Genomic DNA, 27,677 nt, shown 5'->3' with positions numbered 1-27,677 from the left:
TGTAACAGTCCACAAGAAACTACTCAGTCTTCTTCCCTAAGGCAACGCTTTCCTTCCCTTGGTGACAGACCTTCTGCTTTCTCTTTACCAGCGTAATGTCAGCTTCTCTGTCTATCCTAGTTGCTGTCCTCTCAGTTCATCCAGGAGGCCCCAGAAGGGAGCAGCAGGCAGGGTGGGAGGAAGTGCTGGTGAGCAGGGCTGTGGCCAGACCCCTCCTCATGTGTCACCTTGGACAGCAGATGTTCCCAGGGAGTCAGCTGGCAGAAGAGCAGTCGGGGCAGCAGGGATGGGAAGGAGATGCATGAGCACCCCTGTGACTCTCAGGCCCACAAGGGGCCGTGGTTTCAGGCTGTGAAATAACACAGTGATGAGTAAACTCTGCATGGGCCCTGCTGGTCGTCACCCTTCAGCATCTGGAAAGCCCAGCTCACACCCAGATGCAAACACCACTGAGGCCCTCCAGCCCAGATGTGACCCTCACTTTCCCCCACCTCCGGCAAACACACTCCAGCAGCCAATGGAGAACCAACTCTCCTGTCACTTCAGACCCCATGGACATACCTATAGGGAGTGTGAGAAACGCAATAGACTCCCAGCCAGTCTCAGAGCCCAGAGCGGACAGGGAAGCTGTCAGAGCCCCCAGAGGAGGTGACCCTTAGTGAGGCTGGTGAACAGTGTATGGGAGTCAACACAGCAGAATGAGCACAGACCTGGGCACAGCGGTCAGACCGCTTCCTTAGAGTCATGGCTCAGCCAACTGAGAGCCAGCCAAGTTCTCTGAGGCCTCAGTTTCCTTGTCTGTAAAATGGGGTTGATAGCTGCCCCTATCTCAGAAGACTCTTATGAGATTTAAATGATTTGCTTCATGTAAGTCCCTTAAAATGGTATCTGACACATTTATTAAGGCAAAATCCTGGGGAGGAAGAGAGTCCACGCAGGCAGCTCCTGTTTCTTTCTTCTGAGAGGACGAGGACCACTTCTCCCCAACACTCATCACCTCAGCCTCTTCTTACTCATGTGCAGATGGAGAGCTGTCCTGTCTCTTATATCCCTGAGGTGGGAGGGGCACCTGGAGAAGGACAGGGTGGGGACCAGGATGAGGACGCATCAGAGCAATGCACACCCGCACACCACAAAAACACACATACACATACAAAGGCCCACACATGCTTGTGTACACTCACCCACACACATATACACAGACATCCACACACATTTCTATCCGCATGTGAACACACACAGACAGACACACAGGCAGGTTACACTCTCCCTTCAGATTTGCCAGTTCATTGTAGGACTGGGCTTAATACTACTTCATCTTTGTAAAAACATTTAGGATCCTGCTGGAGACCAACCTGAGAATTTTTGTCCCACTAGAAAGAGACCCATTCCCCAGGCAATCTTGTACTTTCTGGGCCTCATGTGGCCCTGCTCCTGGAACCCTCATAGAGGAGAAGGGGAGCTGAACTTAGATCAAGGTGAAGGAGTCCAAAGGCAGCCACGTACACTGGCTGGACCTGGAACTGGGGCTCGGGGGATCCAGCAGGTCCCCAGCCTCCCAGCTCACCTGCACTTCCTCAGCTGGCCTCCCACCAGCCAGGGTCCCTCCAGGCTTTGCTGCACAACAGGATGTCTGCACGTTGGCTGCAGAAGTCACGAGGACAGGAGCTGCAGTTCAAGCCCTGAGGCAAGAGACCCTTGGGTCAGAACCATGAAACCCAGAATCCCTTCCTAAGCTGAGCTCTTGTTGTTCTAGAGCACAGTTCTCGCAGGCAAAGTTCGACCCATCTAAACTCCTGCAAACACAACCCCCACTGACAGCACCTGCAAGGAGAACCTGGCCAGCAAATGCTCCCTTGACGGGGATGTTGGGCTGGGAAGATGGCTTTGAGGAGGAAAGGAGAGGGAGGGGCCCTGACCTCACACCTGAGCCCTGACCCTGCTGAAAGTTCCCAGAAGGGCTCCTACTTCCCTGAGAAGAAGGTTCCCCCTCAGATCCCTCCACACCAGACCTCAGGAAGAGGGGTGCAGGCAGCCCCTGGTGCTGCACGTGGCACGTGTGTCTCTGCTCGTCTCCAGAAGGCAACACCAGGGCCACCCACTTCTGGAATGTTCTGTCCTCTGAAGGCCTGGTCTCTACAGGCTCCATGGCCTGGGTCTGGTCTTCCTCACCACACTGCCAGGTCACAGTGACCTCTGAGGGCCCAAGATCTCAGGGTGCCCTCTCCGTCAGGGCTGGGATGGTGTGTCACCTGTGCTCTGGAGGCTCTGTGGTAGACAAAGCAGGGAGGGCTCAGGCAGGGGCTTGCTGAGTAGCACCGACTCCAAAGATCAAGACACCATAACTTCTGATGATTTGGCTGCCCACCAGCACGAGGCAGGGACCATCCTATAGGCAGTGGGTGAAGGGAACGAGCACTAGACAGCCAGGTCCAGGACACGGAGGTGAGAACTCTGTCCAACATTCTCCTCCAGGATAAGATCCTCTTCAAGGACTCTCCTCCCTCTTTTTTTTTTTTTTTTTGTTTTCCTGTCAGTGGTGTGAAGGGTTTTTTCTAATAGTTTTATGTTTCATAGTTTTTAAATCTTGTGACCAGACAAGTTTTTTGCCATTTCTACCACTCTCCACTTATTGAGGCTTTCTGCATTGTACGTTGTAAACTTTTGGACAGTTCCAAACATTTGAAAAGAAGGTACATTCTCTGTGTTCTTGGAATAGGATTTGCTATATCTCCATGAAGTTTTCCTTAGTAGTTTTGTTATTTAGGTATTTTGTATTGACACTTATTTTTTGACTTCTTGATATGTTATGGACTAGAAGAAATCACTCAAAGATTCCTATTAGCAATGAGTTTTTGCCCATTTTACTTGTATTCTTATAGTTTTTGCTTTTTATATTTTGATGCTTTTTTTCTGTATGACCTTTAGGGAGAGTTATATCTTAATTGTGGATTATAATTTTCTTAGTAACATAAAACACCCTCTGTAGTCTCACTTAATAATTTTTTGCTTTGAATACAATCCTGTTCGAAAATAAGATCAACACCTCAGATTTCTTTCATTTCGTATTTAGCTTACACATCTCTGCCCAGCACTTCCTTAATTTTAACTTTAAAGCTTTAAAAAATGTATATTTAGGGCCTTCCCTGGTGGCGCAGTGGTTGAGAGTCCGCCTGCCGATGCAGGGGACATGGGTTCGTGCCCCGGTCCGGGAGGATCCCACATGCCGCAGAGCGGCTGGGCCCGTGAGCCATGGCCGCTGAGCCTGCACGTCTGGAGCCTGTGCTCCGCAATGGGAGAGGCCACAACAGTGAGAGGCCCGCGTACCGAAAAAAAAATTTTTTTTTAATTTAATGAGTACTGGGAGAATGAATCTAAAAGAGGTGTCTTTGAGAGTGGAGAGAAATAGTATTGTCTAGGACTAGAAGTTTAGGGCTTAGTTTAAAAACAGGGAATATGCCCGAAGGGACTCTTTAATGAAGCACCAGGTGGGTTCAGCAGATGTTGGCCGGGATACTTACATGAACCACTTTAGACTGGACAGCTCTGGGTGTCTCCTGAATTGATTTCTCTATTTCACTTGAGTTTTCACGGTGCTTTGTCACCTTCTAAAGTTATATTAGCCAACAGTAAGAGAATTTGACCTAGAAGATGTGGTGTCAGAATTGCTTACTGTCCTTTGGTACTTTTATCCCAGGAAAATTGTTGAGGGATCTGGAATATAAAACAAGTGAGCATCTGGAGGGGATAGTGGCTGAAGTTTGCTAATTGCAGCTTTCCTATGAAGCTCCATTACTTATGGGTCAGTTCTTTCGTTTTAAAGAGGAAGGTCTTCGTGTGACTAATGTATCCAAAATCTTTATCATGAGAATTCAGATTTCAAACCCACAAACCTTTCCCCAGATTGGTGCAGCTGCAGTGATCTCAGTCCTTACCGTTTTGCCCTCTCAAGTCTCATCACACTGCCTGTGCCCTTGAATTTTCCGTGTTCTCTTCATTTTCCAGATGTGGCTGCTAATAGTATGAGCACAAGGTCACAAGCAGTTTCTGGCCTGCTCCCCTGAGGAGTCCACCCCCATTGTCATAAAGGCCCCAGAACCTATGGGATAAATCTCAATTGCTGTCTTTTGTGATGCCACACCTTTGTCTCCTTGTCCCCACAGTGAGGATCATCCTGAATTCCCAGACAGCCAAAGGCTACCTCTCAGTGTTTCCAAATGGGAAGAGCATGATATTCACTGGCTTGTGGATGAACACATAGCAGCATGGTCAGCGATTTGATCCAGAGCCTGGTGTGCTGGGCAGTAAGGGCTTCACGCGGGGCAAAGTGTATCAGGAAGTGACAGTGGACAGGATCTGGTGGGGAGCCGGGGAGGAAGAAGAAGCAGTGAAATACGGGGGTGGAAGCAGAGGTGTGTTTGGCAGTAGCTATCTTGGTGGATTTCTAGGCATCCCTGATGGGTCTAGCTCTCCTGGATATAGAGGTGAGAAGGAGCAGTCGGAGGGGAATGGTCGCAGGACAATGGAATGTGGCCAGAATTCTGCCTGCTGAGGGCGGCAGGAGAGTCAGTGGTGAGAAGAGGGTTTCTCAGCTTCACCCCCAAGGAGGGGTTCTGGACTCTGCAGCTGTCTTCAGCTGGGGTCTATATATGCACCGGCCCTGAGCCTTGCCAGATCCTGTCCTACTGTCCAAGGCTGACTGGAGCTGCTCTGGATTATGATGGTGGGAAGGTAACCTTTACCAATGCCAGAAGTCAAGAGTTTCTCTTTGAATTCTCAGCTTCCTTCACTGGGAGAATTTCCCCTTTCCTGTGGCTTGACTGCATGAGATCCAGACTTACGCTGGGACCCTGAGAGGACACCTCCTGGGCACAGCCCTGGGTGTTTGCATTGATCCTCTGCTCCTTTACATCATTCCCAGCTCGCTGCCTCAGCTGGGTGGTCCTGCTGGGTTTCTGAATGCACTTAGATGACTGGAGCCTTACGGTAGTCAGGACTCTCTTGTCCTCACCGCTTTGTCTCTAAAATGGGAGTAGTAACGCTTGATCTGCTTTGTCTACAAGGGAATGGTTGAAATGTCTTTAAAGTACTTATTAAAATGCGTGTTAATTATTAATTTTTCTCTTCAGTTGCCTTTGATTTGGTTCTTCACCTGCCACTGAGATAAAGGTATGAGAACGAGTGACTATATCATAGGACTGCAGCTGCTGACACGAATAGGAATTGATTACAACAACCATATCCATTTCTAGAGCACCTTTTCTGTCACATAATTTCTCCTGCCATCCTTCTAAGCAGCTGAGGAAACAGTAAATGTTTTGCAACTCATACCTGCTTACCATTGATACATTATGAGACTTGAGCTATCTGGAGTGGGAATTGGTTTATTTCTTTCTGCTATGCTCTGATAATTTTTGCATTAATAAGGGGGGAGTGGAAGCCATGTGAGGTTCAGGTGTATATGAGTTTTTGGAAGTCACTTTGACCTGAAGTTCAGTCTTATGTCAGCTGTGTTTTGAGGTGGTAGAAATAGATACTTAGCTTAATATTAAATTAGTAGTCTTAAGTATAAGCAGCAGCAAACAAATTTGGCTAATTTTAGAGAAAGGGAAACTTATTAAACGTTACTGGGGCTTGTAGAGTGTAAAGAGGGAGGGATATGTGTGCCTACCTGCTTGCAAATTCTGCCCCAAGAGAGCTGGGAGTCAGTGTGGGCGCTGCAGTGAGAGGGAGGAGCAGTTGGGGGGCTCGCAGGGGTTGAGAGGATGGTTGGGGTTGGCGGAACCTAAACAGAACATACCACGCATGAGGACAAGCTAGTGGAGAGCGGGTGTGATCTGGTGGGGAGCAGAGGAGGAAGAAGTAATGAACACACACAGTGGTGGAGCCAGAGCTGGGTTTGGCAGCAGCTATCGTAGTGGATTCATAGACCCAGCTGATGGGTACAGATCTCCTGGACATAGAGATGAGAATGAAGAGTTGAGGAGGGAATGGTCTCAGGAAATTGGTGGATAGAACAGACCGTAGTTCTTCATGTAAGTAACTCCTAAAGAAAAATCTGGCATAAGTGCACCAGATTGCCAGAGAATAGGATGCCTGCCTGTACCCCTGAAACATTAAAGGTTAGGAAAGCGTGCTTTTGGCTTCTGTAATGAGAGGTGGTTTCATCAAGGCTCATGTCATTTAGCATTCTCAAGACATGGGAGCAGATGCTAGTTGCCTAAGAAGAACATCCCTTATTTAAATTGCTGGGTTCAAGAGATGTGGGTATACCTGCTCTGATAGCTCAGTTGTATAAGAATGTTTTGTCAAAAAAATATGACCAAACAACAGAAGATTCCTATAACTGTATCTATCAATAAAAACAAGTACAAGTCGAGTGCTGACGTTGCATGTTCAGATCCTCACTATAGAAGGGACAAAGCAACGTGCGAACAGATTTTTTCTATATGGTGAGTGGCCAAAGGTTTTAACTATTATATTCAATGACAGTGCAGTCCATGTTTCACTTACAGGACTGAAGGGAACAGATTTTATAGGTTAAGGATGTAGATAGACGATGTTGCAGTGCTTTTGGTTAGAAGTAATTATGAGATGAAATGTGAGTAATTACTAAAGAACAGGGTCAGAATTTAGCAAGACAGTGTTGAAACTGTTCCTCTTTAGAATGTTTCTTAAGTCAACGATTAATGTTAATAAGATACTTATTAGACAGATAAATAGAAAACAAGTCAGAAAAAAGAAGCCAAGAAAAGAAATTATGTCTGATAGTAGAACCACAGGAAGAGTCCTCTGGGGATTCCAGATTCTGTGCCAAGAGAGTGACTCTGAGGTCCCGCCCTTCTCTCAGGACAACTAAGGCATCCAGTCTCTCCAGGTATGGAGGGGAAGACAATCCCCGAAGTAACTGATTAGCAGTTCCCTTTGACCCCGGCGGCAGCAATGGGCACTATACTCTGGGCGACTTTCTCTCTCTCAGGCCTTGCTCTCTGCCTCACCCTCAATCTGTCTGGAGGTCCGACTCCAGCTTTTCTGAGTTACTCGGCCCCCACACAGGTCAGGACCAGAAGTGGTGTTCTCCAAACCAAAAACCTGGAGCCTCTTACTCTGAGTTGTCTCAACCTGAACTTACAGCTATCCAAGGAACAAGAGATTATCCCAGACCCCACGTCCAGGCTGGTGTCTTTCTCCCCCCAACTCAACTGTCCTCTCTGTTCCCAGGATGGTCACATGAGTGCTGCTGGAGTGTCCCATGAGGGTTGCAAAATGTCTGAATTTTCTGATTCATCCTCTCAGATTCTCCCAAAGACACATGCAACCCACCACTCTATCTCTGACCGTGAGGTCACCCTAAGAACATGGGCCCTGGGCTTCTACCTTGTAGAATAACACTGATCTGGCAGCATGATGGGGAGAACCCAACTCATGGCACAGAGCTTCGAGACAGAGAAAAATATACCATGCTAACACTAGTCTAATGAAAGCAAGAGTAGCTATATTAATTTCAGACACAGCAGACTTCAACACATGGAAGGTTATCAGAAATAGCAACAAAAGCATCACATACTGATAAAAGAGTCAATTCTCCAAAAAGACATAACAATTTTTACTGTGAATGCCCCTAACAACAGAGGGTCAAACGATGTGAGGCAACAACTGATAGAATTGATAAGAGAAATCGATGAATCCACTCTTTTAGTTGGAGGCTTCAACATCCCTCTCTCAGAAATGGACAGAGCAAGCAGGCAGAAAATCAGCAAGGACATAATTGAACTCAAAACACTATCAATCAACTGGATATAATCAATATCTATAGACTACTTCAGCCAACAACAGAATACACAGTCTTCTCAAGCTCACATTAAACATTCACAAAGATAGACCACATTCTGGGCCATAAAACACACGTTAGGCGGAGATCACCTTCCTCTCCACAGATACACCAGAAATACATCAACGCGTGGAACAACTCCTACGGAGCACCTACTGAACGCTGGCAGAAGACCTCAGACCTCCCAAAAGGCAAGGAACCCCCCACGTACCTGGTTAGGGCAAAAGAAAAAACTAAACAGAGACAAAAGGATAGGGACGGGTCCTGCACCAGCGGGAGAGAGCTGTGAAGGAGGAAAAGTGTCCACACGCTGGGAAGCCCCTTCGCGGGTGGAGACTTCGGGAGGCGGAGTGGGGGAGCTTGGGAGCCGCGGAGGAGAGCACAGCAACAGGGGTGCGGAGGGCAAAGCGGACAGATTCCAGCGCAGAGGATCGGGCCGACCGGCACTCACCAGCCGAGAGGCTTGTCTGCTCGCCCGCCGGGGCGGGCGGGACTGGGAGCTGAGGCTCCGGCTTTTGTCGGAGCGCCGGGAGAGGACTGAGGTTGGCGGCGTGAACACAGCCTGCAGGGCGTTGGTGCGCCGAGGCTGGCCGGGAGAAAGTCCGGGGAGGGGTCTGGACCTGCCGAAGAGGCAAGAGACTTTTACGTCCCTCTTTGTTTCCTGGTGCAGGAGGAGAGGGGATTAAGAACGCTGCTTGAGAGAGCTCCAGGGACGGGCGCGAGCCACGGCTAAGAGTGCGGAGCCCAGAGACGGACATGGGACACTAAGGCCGCTGCTGCCGCCGCCAGGAGGCCTGTGTGCGAACACAGGTCACTAGCCACACGCCCTTCCGGGGAGCCTGTGCAGCCCGCCACTGCCAGGGTCCCGGGATCCAGGGACGGCTCCCCCGGAGAGCGCACGGCGCGCCTCAGGCTGCAGCGTCATGCTGGCCTCTGCCGCTGCAGGCCCGCCCTGCACTCCGTGACCCTCCCTACCCCCCGGCCTGAGTGAGCTAGAGCCTCCGAATCAGCGGCTCCTTTAACCCCGTCCTGTCTGAGCAAAGAACAGACGCCCTCCGGCGACCTACACGCACAGGCGGGGCCAAATCCAAAGCTGAGCCCCTGGGAACTGTCAGAACAAAGAAGAGAAAGGGAAATCTCTCCCAGCAGCCTCAGAAGCAGCGGATTAAAGCTCCACAATCAACTTGATATACCCTGCATCTGTGGAATACCTGAACAGACAACGAATCATCCCAAATTAAGGAGCCCTGTGGATGAAAGGCTCTTGGTGCTGCAGCCAGGACTCAGTGCTGTGCCTCTGAGGTGGGAGAGCCAACTTCAGGACTCTGGTCCACAAGAGGCCTCCCAGCTGCACATAATATCAAACAGCAAAAATCTCCGAGAGATCTCCATCTCAACGCCAGCACCCAGCTTCACTCAACGACCAGCAAGCTACAGTGCTGGACATCCTATGCCAAACAACTAGCAAGACAGGAACACAACCCCACCCATTAGCAGAGAGGCTGCCCAAAATCATAGTAAGTCTACAGACACCCCAAAACACACCACCAGACGTGGACCTGCCCACCAGAAAGACAAGATCCAGCCTCATACACCAGAACACAGGCACACCCTCCACCAGGAAGCCTACACAACCCACTGAACCAACCTTAGCCACTGGGGACAGACACAAAAAACAACAGGAACTACGAACCTTCAGCCTGCAAAAAAGGAGACCCCAAACACAGTAAGATAAGCAAAATGAAAAGACAGAAAAACACACAGCAGATGAAGGAGCAAGATAAAAACCCACCAGACCTAACAAATGAAGAGGAAATAGGCAGTCTACCTGAAAAAGAATTCAGAATAATGATAGTAAGGTTGATCCGAAATCTTGGAGATAGAATGGACAATAGAATGGACAAATTGCAAGAATCAGTTAACAAGGACCTAGAAGAACTAAAGATGAAACAAGCAACGATGAACAACACAATAAATGAAATTAAAAGTACTCTAGATGGGATCAATAGCAGAATAACTGAGGCAGAAGAACGGATAAGTGACCTGGAAGATAAAATAGTGGAAATAACTACTGCAGAGCAGAATAAAGAAAAAAGAATGAAAAGAACTGAGGACAGTCTCAGAGACCTCTGGGACAACATTAAACGCACCAACATTCGAATTATAGGGGTTCCAGAAGAAGAAGAGAAAAAGAAAGGGACTGAGAAAATATTTGAAGAGATTATAGTTGAAAACTTCCCTAATATGGGAAAGGAAATAGTTAATCAAGTCCAGGAAGCACAGAGAGTCCCATACAGGATAAATCCAAGGAGAAATACGCCAAGACACATATTAATCAAACTGTCAAAAATTAAATACAAAGAAAGCATATTAAAAGCAGCAAGGGAAAAACAACAAATAACACACAAGGGAATCCCCATAAGGTTAACAGCTGATCTTTCAGCAGAAACTCTGCAAGCCAGAAGGGACTGGCAGGACATATTGAAAGTGTTGAAGGAGAAAAACCTGCAACCAAGATTACTCTACCCAGCAAGGATCTCATTCAGATTTGATGGAGAAATTAAAACCTTTACAGACAAGCAAAAGCTGAGAGAGTTCAGCACCACCAAACCAGCTCTACAACAACTGCTAAAGGAACTTCTCTAGGCAAGAAACACAAAAGAAGGAAAGGACCTACAATAACGAACCCAAAACAATTAAGAAAATGAGAATAGGAACACACATATCGATAATTACCTTAAATGTAAATGGACTAAATGCTCCCACCAAAAGACACAGATTGGCTGAATGGATACAAAAACAAGACCCATATATTTGCTGTCTACAAGAGACCCACTTCAGACCTAGAGACACATACAGACTGAAAGTAAGGGGATGGAAAAAGGTATTTCATGCAAATGGAAACCAAAAGAAAGCTGGAGTAGCAATTCTCATATCAGACAAAATAGACTTTAAAACAAAGACTATTAGAAGAGACAAAGAAGGACACTACATAATGATCAAGGGATCGATCCAAGAGGAAGATATAACAATTGTAAATATTTATGCACCCAACGTAGGTGCACCTCAATACATAAGGCAAATACTGACAACCATAAAAGGGGAAATCGACAGTAACACAATCATAGTAGGGGACTTTAACACCCCACTTTCACCAATGGACAGATCATCCAAAATGAAAATAAATAAGGAAACACAAACTTTAAATGATACATTAAATGAGATGGAGTTAATTGATATTTATAGGACATTCCATCCAAAAACAACAGAATACACATTTTTCTCAAGTGCTCATGGAACATTCTCCAGGATAGATCATATCTTGGGTCACAAATCAAGCCTTGGTAAATTTAAGAAAATTGAAATTGTATCAAATATCTTTTCTGACCACAACGCCATGAGACTAGATATCAATTACAGGAAAAGATCTGTAAAAAATACAAACACATGGAGGCTAAACAATACACTACTTAATAATGAAGTGATCACTGAAGAAATCAAAGAGGAAATCAAAAAATACCTAGAAACAAATGACAATGGAGACACAACGACCCAAAACCTGTGGGATGCAGCAAAAGCAGTTCTAAGGGGGAAGTTTATAGCAATACAAGCCCACTTTAAGAAGCAGGAAACATCTCGAATAAACAACCTAACCTTGCACCTCAAGCAATTAGAGAAAGAAGAACAAAAAAACCCCAAAGCTAGCAGAAGGAAAGAAATCATAAAAATCAGATCAGAAATAAATGAAAAAGAAATGAAGGAAACAATAGCAAAGATCAATAAAACTAAAAGCTGGTTCTTTGAGAAGATAAACAAAATAGATAAACCACTAGCCAGACTCATCAAGAAAAAAAGGGAGAAGACTCAAATCAATAGAATTAGAAATGAAAAAGGAGAGGTAACAACTGACACTGCAGAAATAAAAGAGATCATGAGAGATTACTACAAGCAACTCTATGCCAATAAAATGGGCAACCTGGAAGAAATGGACAAATTCTTAGAAATGCACAACCTGCCAAGACTGAATCAGGAAGAAATAGAAAATATGAACAGACCAATCACAAGCACTGAAATTGAAACTGTGATTAAAAATCTTCCAACAAAGAAAAGCCCAGGACCAGATGGCTTCACAGGCGAATTCTATAAAACATTTAGAGAAGAGCTAACACCTATCCTTCTCAAACTCTTCCAAAATATAGCAGAGGGAGGAACACTCCCAAACTCCTTCTACGAGGCCACCATCACCTTGATACCAAAACCAGACAAGGATGTCACAAAGAAAGAAAACTACAGGCCAATATCACTGATGAACATAGATGCAAAAATCCTCAACAAAATACTAGCAAACAGAATCCAACAGCACATTAAAAGGATTATACACCATGATCAAGTGGGGTTTATTCCAGGAATGCAAGGATTCTTCAATATACGCAAATCTATCAATGTGATAAACCATATTAACAAATTGAAGGAGAAAAACCATATGATCATCTCAATAGATGCAGAGAAAGCTTTTGACAAAATTCAACACCCATTTATGATAAAAACCCTGCAGAAAGTAGGCATAGAGGGAACTTTCCTCAACATAATAAAGGCCATATATGACAAGCCCACAGCAAACATCATCCTCAATGGTGAAAAACTGAAAGCATTTCCACTAAGATCAGGAACAAGACAAGGTTGCCCACTCTCACCACTCTTATTCAACATAGTTTTGGAAGTTTTAGCCACAGCAATCAGAGAAGAAAAGGAAATAAAAGGAATACAAATCGGAAAAGAAGAAGTAAAGCTGTCACTGTTTGCAGATGACATGATCCTATACATAGAGAACCCTAAAGATGCTACCAGAAAACTACTAGAGCTAATCAATGAATTTGGTAAAGTGGCAGGATACAAAATTAATGCACAGAAATCTCTGGCATTCCTATATACTAATGATGAAAAATCTGAAAGTGAAATCAAGAAAACACTCCCATTTACCATTGCAACAAAAAGAATAAAATATCTAGGAATAAACCTACCTAAGGAGACAAAAGATCTGTATGCAGAAAATTATAAGACACTGATGAAAGAAATTAAAGACGATACAAATAGATGGAGAGATATACCATGTTCTTGGATTGGAAGAATCAACATTGTGAAAATGACTCTACTACCGAAAGCAATCTATTGATTCAATGCAATCCCTATCAAACTACCACTGGCATTTTTCACAGAACTAGAACAAAAAATTTTGCAATTTGTATGGAAACACAAAAGACCCCGAATAGCCAAAGCAATCTTGAGAACGAAAGAAGGAACTGGAGGAATCAGGCTCCCAGACTTCAGACTATACTACAAAGCTACAGTTATCAAGACAGTATGGTACTGGCACAAAAACAGAAAGATAGATCAATGGAACAGGATAGAAAGCCCAGAGATAAACCCACGCACATATGGTCACCTTATCTTTGACAAAGGAGGCAGAAATGTACAGTGGAGAAAGGACAGCCTATTCAATAAGTGGTGCTGGGAAAACTGGACAGCTACATGTAAAAGTATGAAATTAGATCACTCCCTAACACCATACACAAAAATAAGCTCAAAATGGATTAAAGACCTAAATGTAAGGCCAGAAACTATCAAACTCTTAGAGGAAAACATAGGCAGAACACTCTATGACATAAATCACAGCAAGGTCCTTTTTGACCCACCTCCTAGAGAAATGGAAATAAAAACAAGAGTAAACAAATGGGACCTAATGAAACTTAAAAGCTTTTGCGCAGCAAAGGAAACCATAAAGAAGACCAAAAGACAACCCTCAGAATGGGAGAAAATATTTGCAAATGAAGCAACTGACAAAGGATTGATCTCCAAAATTTATAAGCAGCTCATGCAGCTTAATAACTAAAAAACAAACAACCCAATCCAAAAATGGGCAGAAGACCTAAATAGACATTTCTCCAAAGAAGATATACAGAGTGCCAACAAACACATGAAAGAATGCTCAACATCACTAATCATGAGAGAAATGCAAATCAAAACTACAATGAGATATCATCTCACACCAGTCAGAATGGCCATCATCAAAAAATCTAGAAACAATAAATGCTGGAGAGGGTGTGGAGAAAAGGGAACCCTCTTACACTGTTGGTGGGAATGTAAATTGATACAGCCACTGTGGAGAACAGTATGGAGGTTCCTTAAAAAGCTACAAATAGAACTACCATATGACCCAGCAATCCCACTACTGGGCATATACCCTGAGAAAACCATAATTCAAAAAGAGTCATGTACCAAAATGTTCATTGCAGCTCTATTTACAATAGCCCAGAGATGGAAACAACCTAAGTGTCCATCATCGGATGAATGGATAAAGAAGATGTGGCACATATATACAATGGAATATTACTCAGCCATAAAAAGAGACGAAATTGAGCTATTTGTAATGAGGTGGATAGACCTAGAGTCTGTCATACAGAGTGAAGTAAGTCAGAAAGAGAGAGACAAATACCGTATGCTAACACATATATATGGAATTAAAAAAAAAATGTCATGAAAAACCTAGGGGTGAAACAGGAATAAAGACACAGACTTACTAGAGAATGGACTTGAGGCTATGGGGAGGGGGAAGGGTAAACGGTGACAAAGCGATAAAGAGGCATGGACATATATACACTACCAAACGTAAGGTAGATAGCTGGTGGGAAGCAGCCGCATAGCACAGGGAGATCAGCTCGGTGCTTTGTGACCGCCTGGAGGGGTGGGATAGGGAGGGTGGGAGGGAGAGAGACGCAAGCGGGAAGAGATATGGGAATATATGTATATATATAACTGATTCATTTTGTTGTGAAGCTGAAACTAACATACCATTGTAAAGCAATTATACTCCAATAAAGATGTTAAAAAAAAAAACACACGTTAACAAATATTTTTTTAATAAATTTATTTATTTTATTTCTGGCTACGTTGGGTCTTCCTTGCTGTGCACAGGCTTTCTCTAGTTGCAGCAAGAGGAGGGTACACTTCATTGTGGTGCACGGGCTTCTCATTGTGGTGGCTTCTCTTGTTGCAGAGCACGGGCTCTAGGCACACGAGCTTCAATAGTTGTGGCTCACGTGCTCTAGAGCGCAGGCTCAGTAGTTGTGGCGCAGGGGCTTACTTGCTTCCCGGCATATGGGATCTTTCCAGACCAGGGATCGAACCCGTGTCCCCTGCATTGGCAGGCAGATTCTTAACCACTGCTCCACCAGGGAAGTCCCCACTTAACAAATTTGGAAGATGAGAAGTCATACAGGGCCTGAACCAAGATGGAGGAGTAGAAGGACGTGCTCTCACTCCCTCTTTGAGAATACCAGAATCACAACTAGCTGCTGGACAATCACTGACAGGAAGACACTGGAACTCACCAAAACAGATATCCCACATCCAAAGACAAAGGAGAAGCCACAATAAGATGGTAGGAGGGGCACAATCACAGCAAAATCAAATCCCATGACCGCTGGGTGGGTGCCTCACAGACTGGAGAACACTTATACCACAGAAGTCCACCCACTGGAGTGAAGGTTCTGAGCCCCACATCAGGCTTCCCAACCTGGGGTTCTGGCAACGGGAGGAGGAATTCCTAGAGAAACAGACTTTGAAGGCTAGTGGGATTTGATTGCAGGACTTTGACAGGACTGGGGGAAACAGAGACTCCACTCCTGCAGGGCACACACAAAGTGATGTGTGCATCAGGACCTGGGGGAAGGAGCAATGACCCCATAAGAGACTGAACCCAACCTACCTGCTAGTGTTGGAGGGTCTCCTGCTGAGGTGGGGGATGGCTGTGGCTCACTGTGGGGACAAGAACACTGGCAGCAGAAGTTCTGGCAAGTATTCCTTGGCATGAGCCCTCCCGGAGTCAGCCATTAGCCCTACCAAAGAGCCTAGGTAGACTCCAGTGTTGGGTTGCCTCAGACCCAACAACCAACAGGGAGGGAACTCAGCCCCACCCATCAGCAGTCAAGGGGACTAAAGATTTCCTGAGCTCTGCCCACCAGAGGAACACCCAGCTCTACCCACCACCACTCCCTCCCATCAGGAAACCTGCACAAGCCTCTTAGTCAGACTCATCCACCAGAGGGCAGACAGCAGAAACAAGAAGAACTACAATCCTGAAGCCTGTGGAACAAAAACCACATTCACAGAAAGATAGACAAGATGAAAAGGCAGAGGGCTATGGACCAGATGAAGGAACAAGATAAAACCCCAGAAAAACAACTAAATGAAGTGGAGATAGGCAACCTTCCAGAAAAAGAATTCAGAATAATGATAGTGAAGATGATCCAGGACCTCGGAAAAAGAATGGAGGCAAAGATCGAGAAGATGCAAGAAATGTTTAACAAAGACATAGAAGAATTAAAGAACAACAAACAGAGATGAAAAATACAATAACGGAAATGAAAACTACACTAGAAGGAATCAATAGCAGAATAACTGAGGCAGAAGAACGGATAAGTGACCTGGAAGACAGAATGGTGGAATTCACTGCTGCAAAACAGAATAAAGAAAAAAGAATGAAAAGAAATGAAGACAGCCTAAGAGACCTCTGGGACAATATTAAACGCAACAACATTCGCATTATAGGGGTCCCAGAAGGAGAAGAGAGAGAGAAAGGACCCGAGAAAATATTTGAAGAGATTATAGTCAAAAACTTCCCTAACATGGGAAACGAAATAGCCACTGTAGTCCAGGAAGTGCTGTGAGTCTCCTGTAGGAGAAACACAAAGGAGAAACACGCCAAGACACATAGTAATCAAACGGGCAAAAAACAGAGAAAAATTATTGAAAGCAGCAAGGAAAAAACGACAAATAACATACAAGGGAACTCCCATAAGGTTAACAGCTGATTTCTCAGCAGAAACTCTGCAAGTCAGAAGGGAGTGGCATGATATACATAAAGTGATGAAAGGGAAGAGCCTACAACCAAGATTACACTACCCGGCAAGGATCTCATTCAGATTCAATGGAGAAATCAAAAGCTTTACAGACAAGCAAAACCTAAGAGAATTCAGCACCACCAAACCAGCTCTACAACAAATGCTGAAAGAACTTCTCTAAGTGGGAAACACAAGAGAAGAAAAGGACCAACAAAAACAAACCCCCCAAAATTAAGAAAATCGCCATAGGAACATACAAATCAATAATTGCCTTAAACGTGAATGGATTAAATGCTCCAACCAAAAGACACAGGCTTGCTGAATGGATACAAAAACAAGAACACATATATGCTGTCTACAAGAGACCCACTTCAGACCTAGGGACACATACAGACTGAAAGCGAGGGGATGGAAAAAAGATATTCCATGCAAATGGAAATCAAAAGAAAGCTGGAGTAGCAATATTCATATCAGATAAAATCGACTTTAAAATAAAGAATGTTACAAGAGACAAGAAAGGACACTACATAATGATCAAGGGACCAATCCAAGAAGAAGATATAACAATTATAAATATATATGCACCCAACATAAGAGCACCTCAATAAATAAGGCCACTGCTAACAGCTGTAAGAGAGGAAGTCAACAGTAACACAATAATAGTGGGGGACTTTAACACCTCACTTACACCAATGGACATATCATCCAAAGTGAAAATAAATAAGGAAACAAAAGCTTTAAATTACACAGTAGACCAGTTAGATTTAATTGATATTTATAGGACATTCCGTCTAAAAACAGCAGGTTACACTTTCTTCTCAAGTGCTCACGGAACATTCTCCAGGATAGATCACATCTTGGGTCACAAATCAAGCCTCAGTAAATTTAAGAAAATTGAAAGCATATCAAGCATCTTTTCTGACCACAATGCTATGAGATTAGAAATGAATTACAGGGGAAAAAATGTAAAAGACACAAACACATGGAGGCTAAACACTACATCGCTAAATAACCAAGAGATCACTGAAGAAATCAAAGAGGACATCAAAAAATACCTAGAGACAAATGACAATGAAAACACGACAATCCAAAACCTATGGGATGCAGCAAAAGCAGTTCTAAGAGGGAAGTTTATAGCTATACAAGCCTAACTCAAGAAACAATAAAAATCTCAAATAAATAATCTAACCTTACACCTAAAGGAACTAGAGAAAGAAGAACAAACAAAACCCAAAGTTAGCAGAAGGAAAGAATCATAAAGATCAGAGCAGAAATAAATGAAATAGAAAAAAATAAAAGAATAGCAAAGATCAATAAAACTAAAAGCTGGTTCTTTGAGAAGATAAACAAAATAGATAAACCACTAGCCAGACTCATCAAGAAAAAAAGGGAGAAGACTCAAATCAATAGAATTAGAAATGAAAAAGGAGAGGTAACAACTGACACTGCAGAAATAAAAGAGATCATGAGAGATTACTACAAGCAACTCTATGCCAATAAAATGGGCAACCTGGAAGAAATGGACAAATTCTTAGAAAGGTATAACCTTCCAAGACTGAACCAGGAAGAAATAGAAAATATGAACAGACCAATCACAAGTAAGGAAATTGAAACTGTGATTAAAAATCTTCCAACAAACAAAAACCCAGGAGCAGATGGCTTCACAGGTGAATTCTATCAAAAATTTAGAGAAGAGCTAACACTCATCCTTCTCAAACTCTTCCAAAAAATTGTGGAGGAAGATGCACTTCCGCACTCATTCTGTGAGGCCACCATCACCCTGATAGCAAAACTAGACAAAGATACTACAAAAAAAGAATATTACAGACCAATATCACTGATGAATATAGATGCAAAAATCCTCAACAAAATTCTAGCAAACAGAATCCAACACATTAAAAGGATCATACACCATGAATAAGTGGGATTTATCCCAGGGATGCAAGGATTCTTCAATACATGAAATCAATCAATGTGACACACCATATCAACAAATTGAAGAATAAGAACCATACGATCATCTCAATAGATGCAGAAAAAGCTTTTGACAAAATTCAACACAACACCCATTTATGATAAAAAAACTCTCCAGAAAGTGGGCATAGAGGGAACCTACCTCAACATAATAAAGACCATATATGACAAACCCACAGGAAACATCATTCTCAATGGTGAAAAACTGAAAGCATTTCCTCTAAGATCAGGAACAAGACAAGGATGTCCACTCTCACCGCTACTATTCAACATAGTTTTGGAAGTCCTAGCCCCGGCAATCAGAGAAGAAAAAGAAATAAAAGGAATACAAATTGGAAAAGAAGAAGTAAAACTGTCACTGTTTGCAGATGACAGGATACTATACATAGAGAATCCTAAAGATGCCACCAGAAAACTACTAGAGCTAATCAATGAATTTGGTAAAGTTACAGGATACAAAATTAATACACAGAAATCTCTTGCATTCCTATACAATACTGATGAAAAATCTGAAAGAGAAATTAAGGAAACACTCCCATTTACCATTGCAACAAAAAGAATAAAATACCTAGGAATATACCTACCTAGGGAGACAAAAGACCTGTATGCAGAAAACTATAAGACACTGATGAAAGAAATTAAAGATGATGGCAACAGATGGAGAGAAATACCATGTTCTTGAATTGGAAGAATCAATATTGTGAAAATGACTATACTACCCAAAGCAATCTACAGATTCAATGCAATCCCTATCAAATTACCAGTGGCATTTTTTACAGAACTAGAACAAAACATCTTAAAATTTGTATGGAGACACAAAAGACCCCCAATAGCCAAAGCAGACTTGAGGAGAAAAAACGAAGCTGGAGGAATCAGACCCCCTGACTTCAGACTATACTACAAAGCTACAGTAATCAAGACAATATGGTACTGGCACAAACACAGAAACACAGATCAACGGAACAAGACAGAAAGCCCAGAGGTAAGCTCGAGGGAGGAGATATGGGGATATATGTATACATATAGCTGATTCACTTTGTTATACTGCAGAAACTAACACACCACTGTAAAGCAATTATACTCCAATAAATATGTTAAAACGAAAAATGGGGCTGGGACAACTGGACATGCACATGCGAAAAAAAAAAAAAACAGAATCTAGATGTAGACCTTACACCCTTCACAAAATTTAAATCAAAATGGACCACAGACATAAAGGTAAAATGCAAAAGTGTAAAACACCTAGAAGTAACATAGGAGGAAACCTAGATTACCTTGAGTATGGCAGTGACTTTTTAGATAAAACACCAAAGACACAATCCATAAAAGAAACAAGTGATAAGCTGGACTTCATTGAAATTAAATATATCTGCTCACAGAAAGGCAATGTCAAGAGAATGAGAAGACAAGATACAGACTGGAATAGGGATAAAAATTTGCAAAAGACGCATCTGATAAAGAATCTTATTCAAAATAGGCAAAGAACACTTACACCTCAACAATAAGAAAACAGTCTCATTTAAAAATGGGCCAAAGGGACTTCCCTGGTGCACAGTGGTTAAGAATCCGCCTGCCAATGAAGAGAACACGGGTTCAATCCCTGGGCCGGGAAGATTCCACATGCCGCGGAGCAACTAAGCCCGTGCGCCACATCTACTGAGCCTGCACTCTAGAGCCCGTGAGCCACAACTACTGAGCCCACGTGCTACAACTACTGAAGCCTGTGCGCCTAGAGCCCGTGCTCCACAACAAGAGAAGCCACCGCAATGAGGAGCCCACGCACTGCAACAAAGAGTAGCCCCCGCTCGCCACAACTAGAGAAAAGTTTGCGCGCAGCTACGAAGACCCAAATGCAGCCAAAAAACAAAAAAAGTACCAAAGACCTTAATAGACACCTTACCAAAGATGATATACACATGGCACATAAGCATATGAAAAGATGTTCCCATTTTATGTCAGTATGGAAATGCATATTAAAACAATGAGATACTACTACGCACGCATTGGAATGGCCAAAATCCAGAACACTAAGAAGACCAAATGCTGGAGAGGATGTGGAATAACAAGAACTCTCATTCATTGCTGGTGGGAAGGCAAAATGGTACAGCTACTTTGGAAGACGGTTTGGCAGTTTTTTACAAAACTAAATAAATATACTCTTAGCAGACAATCCAGCAGACAATCCAGCGGTTGTGTTCCTCGGTATTTACCTAAAGGAGTTAAAAACATGTCTACACAAAAATCTGCATATGAATATTTATAGCACTTTTATTCATAATTGTCAAAACTCGGAAGCAACTCAGACATCCATCAGTAGGTGAAGGGATAAATAAACTGTGGTACATCCAGACAATGGGATATTATGCAGTGTCAAAAAGAAACGAACTAGCAAGACTTGTAAAGACTTGGAGGAACCTTAAATGCATACTACCATGTGAAAGAAGCCAATCTGAAAAGTCTATATACTGTATGATTCCAAGCATATGACATTCTGGAAAAGGCAAAACTCTGGAGACAGTAAAAAGCTGTGTTGCCAGGGGTTGGGGAGTGAGGGGAGGAATAAGTAGGCAGAAAATAGAGGATTTTTAGGGTAGTGAAACACTCTGTCTGACACTATAATAATGGACACATGTTCCTATACATTTGTCCAAACCCACAGAATGTAGAGTTCCAAGAGTCAATCATAATATAAACTACGGACTGTGGGTGATGATGATGTGTCAGTGTAGGTTCATCAGCGGTAACAAACGCACCACTCTTCAGGGAACATTGATAATGGGGCATGCTATGCATGTATGGGGGCAGGGAGTATATGGGAAATCTCTGTATATCCCCCTCAATCTTGCTGTGCACTTAAAACTACTCTACAAGGGCTTCCCTGGTGGCGCAGTGGTTGAGAGTCTGCCTGCCGATGCAGGGGACACGGGTTCGTGCCCCGGTCCGGGAGGATCCCACATGCCGCGGAGCGGCTGGGCCCGTGAGTCATGGCCGCGGAGCCTGCGCGCCTGGAGCCTGTGCTCCGCAGCGGGAGAGGCCACAACAGTGAGAGGTCCGTGTACCGCAAAAAAAAAACAAAAAACAAAAAAAACTACTCTATAAAAATAAAGTCTTAATAATATGTGAACGAGTGTTATCTAAATATCCAGCATCACAGAAAAGTCTGCCTTCTTGTGAGAGGACTCTTTCACTTACAAGTTAACAAAAGTCGAATGAATCTATCTTTGGCAAAAGAGGTTTAACATGTTGATTTACCAGGGAAGGCCGGGGGTGAGGCCAGTTAGATACATGACTGGACCCGGAGACTCAAACTTGTCATCAGACCTCAATTTCTCTTCTCTTTCACTGTTCCTGGGGAAGACAGACAATATGATCTCTAAGCCCCTCACATTACCCACTTTCACAACTTTAGCAGAAAGATAAACATCTTTCTCACACTGACCATACATAAAGTACTGGAGAGGAAAGACTACCCTTGGACCAGTCCCTGTTGCTAGGTGGATGTGGTACAACGTGGTAACCTGACTTGTCAGGCCTGAGTCATGTGATTTCCTCATCCCTCGGTTCATTACATTTCCTAAGTTATTTAAGGTCATGCTGATTATTAAACCATGTAACTATTAAACAAAATGACTTTTGCAAATTCTCAGAAACATAAGAAAATAAGTGAGAACATTAACTATTAGAACTGCTGGGTGTCCTTTTATTTCCTCTCCTTTATATTTCTACCTAGCCTTTTGCCTCTTCCATTCCACAAATTACCTAGAAGACTGGGCTACCTTTCTGGCATCATAATTTTGTCCTGTATTCCTGTGGGATGAATACAAAATCCCTTGGACCTCAGCTCTGATCTCTGCACTCCTGGCTACCAGCCCTGTGAGATGCCACACTTTCAGGTGGTTGCCAGAGTCCCCCTTGTGGTGAGCACACTTCTAAGATGTGATTCCCATCTCCTGGTGTTCATGCACTTGTGTAATTCCCACCTTTGGAGTATAAGCTGGACCTAGTGACTCATTTGTAATAAAGAGAATACAGTGAAGTGATAGAATTTTATGATCACCAGGGCACAGGATATGAGGGACCGGAGGTCAACTATCCAAAGGTCAGCTGTTCAAACCATTTGGGGGGAAGAACAGACTCCTCATGGAATCTGAGGCGGAATGATCCTGCACTCCTTTTCTACCTGAGGGGTTAATCCTCTAGATTTCCATCTCCACAGTCCCTGTCATCAGACAGGGTGATGAGGAGGTGACCAGCAGTGATTCTGGTCCTAGGTAGGATGAGCAGGAGGTCTGGTCTGCAAGGAGGACAGGAAGTGAAGAAACAAGGACTGCCAAATCTAACACCCGGTGACCCAGACACTTCCCTAGGCCAGATCCCATGGCTAGAAAGATGAGGAGGGTAACAATCTACAATCTCCCTGTGCTGCCCCCTCTGGCCCAGTTCTCCCTTTCTCTAACTCACAGTAATGTCCCAAGAGCCCACAGAGGTGACACGAAATATATCTCTACTCATCTCCAGAACAGACCACTATGGTCACACACTCCTGGGAAGTCCTACTCTCTCGATATGTATTAATTCAGTATGTGCAGCAGAAACCCAAATAAGAGTGGTCTCACAGGATGGAAGCTAGTGTGTGGCTCCCATGACAGTGAGGCAGGCAGTTCCAGGGCTGCTAGGGTGGCTCTGCACCACGAGGATGTCCAAGCATCCAGGTCTCCTTGACCTTTGTTTTCTGCTGTCCCTGGGATGTTGCCCTTATCAGCACGACCCAACATACCTAAGACCATGTCATTGGTCCATGAGCAACCAGGGCAAGCAGGAGAGAAGGGAAAGTCTCATTGTGTATCTCCATCAGAGCTCTTGGGGGACCAAGTGCATCATCAATGAGCAGTAATATTTTGAAAGGAATCTTTTTCTGAGCAGTAAGTTTCAATAGTGGGCTGACAACCTTTAGTCCACCATGTTGTAAACAGATGTACTCTCATCTAGGCTTTGTTGTTCTATTTACAGATCACAGGCAGAGTAGATTTAGCATAAACCTTAAAGGGCCTGGGATTTGAGGAATGGTAAATAAGCACTGGCTTCAAATTTAAGTCACCAGCTGCATTAGCCCCTAACAAGAGAGTCAGCCTGGCCTTTGAAGTTTTGAAGCTAGGCATTGACTTCTCCTCTCTAGCTATGGAAGTCCTAGATGGCATCTTCTTCCAATAGAAGGCTGTTTCATCTATACAGAAAATTTGTTATTTAGTGTGGCCGCCTTCATTAATGGTCTTAGCTAGACCTTCTGGATAACTTGCTGCAGCTTCTACGTCAGCACGTGCTGCTTCACCTCGCATTTCCATGTTACAGAGATGGCTTCTTCCTTAAACCTCATGAACCAACCTCTGCTAGCTTTAAACTTTTCTTCTGCAGCTCCTCACCTTCTCGGCCTTCATAGAATTGAAGAGAGTTAGGGCCTTGCTGTGGTTTGGAATTTGGCTGAAGAGAATGTTGTGGGTGGTTTGATCTTCTATTCAGAACACTAAAACTTTCTCCATATCAGCGATAAGGCTGTTTTGCATTCTTACCATTCGTGTGCTCACTGGAGTAGCACTATTTATTTTCTTCAAGAACTGCTCCTTTGCTTTCACAACTTGCCTAACTGTTTGGTGCAAGAGGCCTAGCGTTCAGCCTATCTAGGCTTTTGACATGCCTTCCTCACTAAGCTTAATCATTTCTAGCTTTTGATTTAAAGTGAAACATATGCTACTCTCCTTTCACTTGATCATTTAGAAGCCATTGCACGGTTTTTAATTGGCTTAATTTCAATGTTGTTGTGTCTCAGGGAATCTGGCAGCGTGAGGAGAGGGAGAGAGATGAGGGAACGTCTGGTCGGTGGAGCAGTCAGAACACACACAGATTTATCCATAAGTTTGTTGTCTTCTATGGGAGTGGTTCCTGGTGCCCTCAAACAATTACAATAATAACATCAAAGATCACTGATCACAGACCAGCATAATAAATATAATAATAATGAAAAGTTTGAAATATTGTGAGAATTACCAAACTCTGATACAGTGTATGGTCAGGCCACTCAGGACGGCTGTTCTCTTGTTCTCTTGTACATCCCCTGTCCGACCAAGGCCTGCTTCACAACTACACGCTACCCACATGACTGACCTGCTACATGCTTGCCCCCAGCCCTAGCTAGTGATTGTTCTTATCAGGGAGGATGTGAGGGGTGTGCCCTCTACTGGTTTCCCTGGTAACTAATGAGCCCACGTGATGTCAATTCCCCTATAACTGGTAATATACCCCCTGGCCCCCGCACACGGTGGGGTGTCGCTCCAGGGTCTTGCTTCAGATGTGTAAGCTTCCCCATCCATTACACCACTGATGCCTTTGTTGCTGACTCCGAGCCTTTCTTCTGTCTTGAAGCTGGGCAAGCACAGGCCTTGTAGGCCTGCGGGGTGCAGCCCAACACACAGAGACATGAACTGAGCAAATGCTGTTGGAAAAGTGGCGCTGGTGACTTGCTCACTGCAGGGTTGGCACAAACCTTCAATTAGTAAAAAATGCAGTATCTTCAAAATGCAATAAGACGCGGTACACCTGCACAGGTCGACGCCAATTACTTAGTTGAACCTTTGTCTAAAACTCTAGGAAGGGAGGGGTGAAATCAAACAGTGTCTATTTCAGCTCCTTGGGGGAAGGTGTAAGATGACAGTGGGTAAAACTATTGTTTCCTTCTCTTTTCTGGCGCTCTCCCATCTCTCCCGGCTGGCCATTCTGTGTAGCAGGAGACAGATGATCGCAGGCAAGACCCAGGCTTTTTCTCCCACCCTCCCGTCCTTCTTTCCTTACCATTAATATTGCGATCATCAGATTACAATAGTCCCATGTTTGGATTTCCCCTGCGACCCCATTCACTCAACTCTGACTCTACCGCGGGCACCGTCAGACCCCACAGGTTAGTGCTCGGTCCTGCACGCCCGCCCCCTCCTTAAGATGCCAGTCTCGAGTCCAGGTTGTCACCAGTGTTTCTGACCGACTGGCTACAGATTGGATGTTCTAATGATCCCCCACTCGGGTTTGATTAATTTGCTAGAGCGGCTCACGGAACTCACAGGAACACTTTCCTTACTACACTACTGGGTGTAACTCTGGAACAGCCAGACGGAGGAGACACAAAGGGCAAGTGTGTGGGAAGGGCGTGGAGCTTCCGTGTCCTCTCCGATTGGGACACTCTCCCCAAATCTCCGTGTATTCACCAGCGTGGAGGCTCTCTGAACCTCATCATTTTGGGATGTTATGGAGGCTTCATTAAACAGGCACGATTGATTACATCATGGGCCACTGCAGTAGGTGAAAACGCCAGCCCCTCTCGGACCCCAGGACATGGGGGATGCGGTGGTACCGGAAATTCCAACTGCCTATTAACATGGTTGCTTCTCCTGGTAACCAGCCCCCATCCTTAAGTTCAGTCCAAAAGCCAACCTTTAACATAACAAAACACACATCTGTGGCTCTCATCACTTAGGAAATTCGAAGGATTTTAAGAGTTCTGTGCCAGAAATATAAAATTAGGAAAATGAATGAATGTGTTTTCTTCCAAGTGTACGGGTTTATTGAGGGCATGGGGGTCTACAGGACAGCCCCAGGTGCCTGTGGAGAAGGCCCGCCATCGGCCTAGAGGGCCGCGGCCCCGGGGGCAGCCGGGGATGGGGTCTCCAAAACCTGGGTTTACTTGAAAGTGTGACTCTCCGCTCCAGGCGCCCAAAGCCTCTGGGTCCGAACATGGCCCAGTAGCAGGGTTGGTTGCAGTAGGGCTTCCCTTCATGCTCAGTGTGTCCCCTCCCCCCGAGGTCAGCGTCTTTCCACATTTCTCACACTTCAGGCAAGGCCATGCCAGTCCTTCCCCAGGACGTCACCCGCTCAGCCAAGTACACCTCCTTGTCACACTTGGGGCACTTGGGCACGGTGGCGCCGGGTCCGGGGCGGGTGGCTGGGCGGGAGCACACCGGAGCGCGGGACTCGGAAAATGAATACGTTTAAATGCAATTTATAATAGCATCAGGATAAAATATTTAGGTATCAATTTAAAGAAAGTGCGCCACATAAGTACACTGAAATTATATAGTTTTGCTTAGACTTTCAATCTCTTTGGTAAAGTATTCCTTCTGTTCATTCATAGTATTCCTGAGCTCCTTATACTGCCTTTCTGAATTTTCTTGTAGCTTGTGGCGTTTCCTCATGAGCTGTTTTGAAATCTCTATCAGTTATGTCACAGTATTCCATGACCTGAAGTTTGGTTTCTGGAGAACTGTCCTTTACTTTTCGTGATGCAGTGTTACTGTGGTTCTTCGTGTGCTTGCTGTGCTGTTCCTCTGCCAGCACTGATGAAGTGGGGAGCACTTTTCTGCTTCATTCTAACCATTCAACAAATTAGAGAGCAGAGGCTTTTCGCTTCTCTTCCAGGAGGTGGCGCTAGAGCACAGGTTTGGGGTTCTACTACCTGCGTTACCTGCTTGGGAGAATTGGCACTTTCCACCCCCATCAGGGGTGTGGTCCCGTGCCCTCTTATTGCTTCTTGTGCCTCCAGGGATTTTGCTGCCTTGTTGCTGCCTGTGCCACTGGCATCACTGCCTGTGACCTGGGATAGTGGGCTCTTCCCTCGTGTCCGGGATCCCCTGAACCACGGGGGAAGAGGGGGGCATGGGTAGCTGGGGTGGTGCAGGCACCTCTGCCATGTCCCGTGCTGTAAGGTTCTCCGGCTCTGCTGCTGCCAGTGGGTGGCTGGAGGGGCCAAAGTCATGGGCGTCTCAGGGGCTGGTGGCTGGGGCCCCAGGACCCACTTCTGCTGCTGCCTAGTTACCTGGGGCCCTGGGCACTGCTGAGGCTGGAAGGCTGGATTCCTGTGTCCTGTTGCGGCTGCTACTGGGTGTTCTGGGGCTTCCAGCTCAGTGGCCGCAGGTGGAGAACAGGATCGCAGG

The 27,677-nt window shown here is 44.7% G+C and overlaps 2 pseudogenes across 2 annotated transcripts in view; one reads left to right on the top strand and one right to left on the bottom strand.

Annotated features, from left to right (window-relative positions):
- Window positions 1–4,854, top strand: part of LOC309967283 (tripartite motif-containing protein 26-like) — a 66,215-nt pseudogene extending 61,361 nt beyond the window's left edge. The window contains exons 6-7 of the transcript in view: window positions 3,698–3,730; window positions 4,164–4,854. The product of the transcript in view is annotated as a tripartite motif-containing protein 26-like (transcript). The remainder of the gene's footprint in view (window positions 1–3,697; window positions 3,731–4,163) is intronic.
- Window positions 4,855–26,427: 21,573 nt separating this feature from the next.
- On the bottom strand, window positions 26,428–27,434 carry LOC309967660 (cysteine-rich protein 1-like; annotated as a pseudogene). Its single transcript has 2 exons — window positions 27,338–27,434; window positions 26,428–26,689 (listed from the first exon to the last, which is right to left on the bottom strand). The product of its transcript is annotated as a cysteine-rich protein 1-like (transcript).
- Between the last annotated feature and the right edge of the window lie 243 nt (window positions 27,435–27,677).

The sequence above is a fragment of the Leucopleurus acutus genome (assembly GCF_964270905.1).
Source record: "Leucopleurus acutus genome assembly, chromosome: 10".
Taxonomy (NCBI): domain Eukaryota; kingdom Metazoa; phylum Chordata; class Mammalia; order Artiodactyla; family Delphinidae; genus Leucopleurus; species Leucopleurus acutus.
This window is presented reverse-complemented; position numbering and strand designations above follow the sequence as displayed.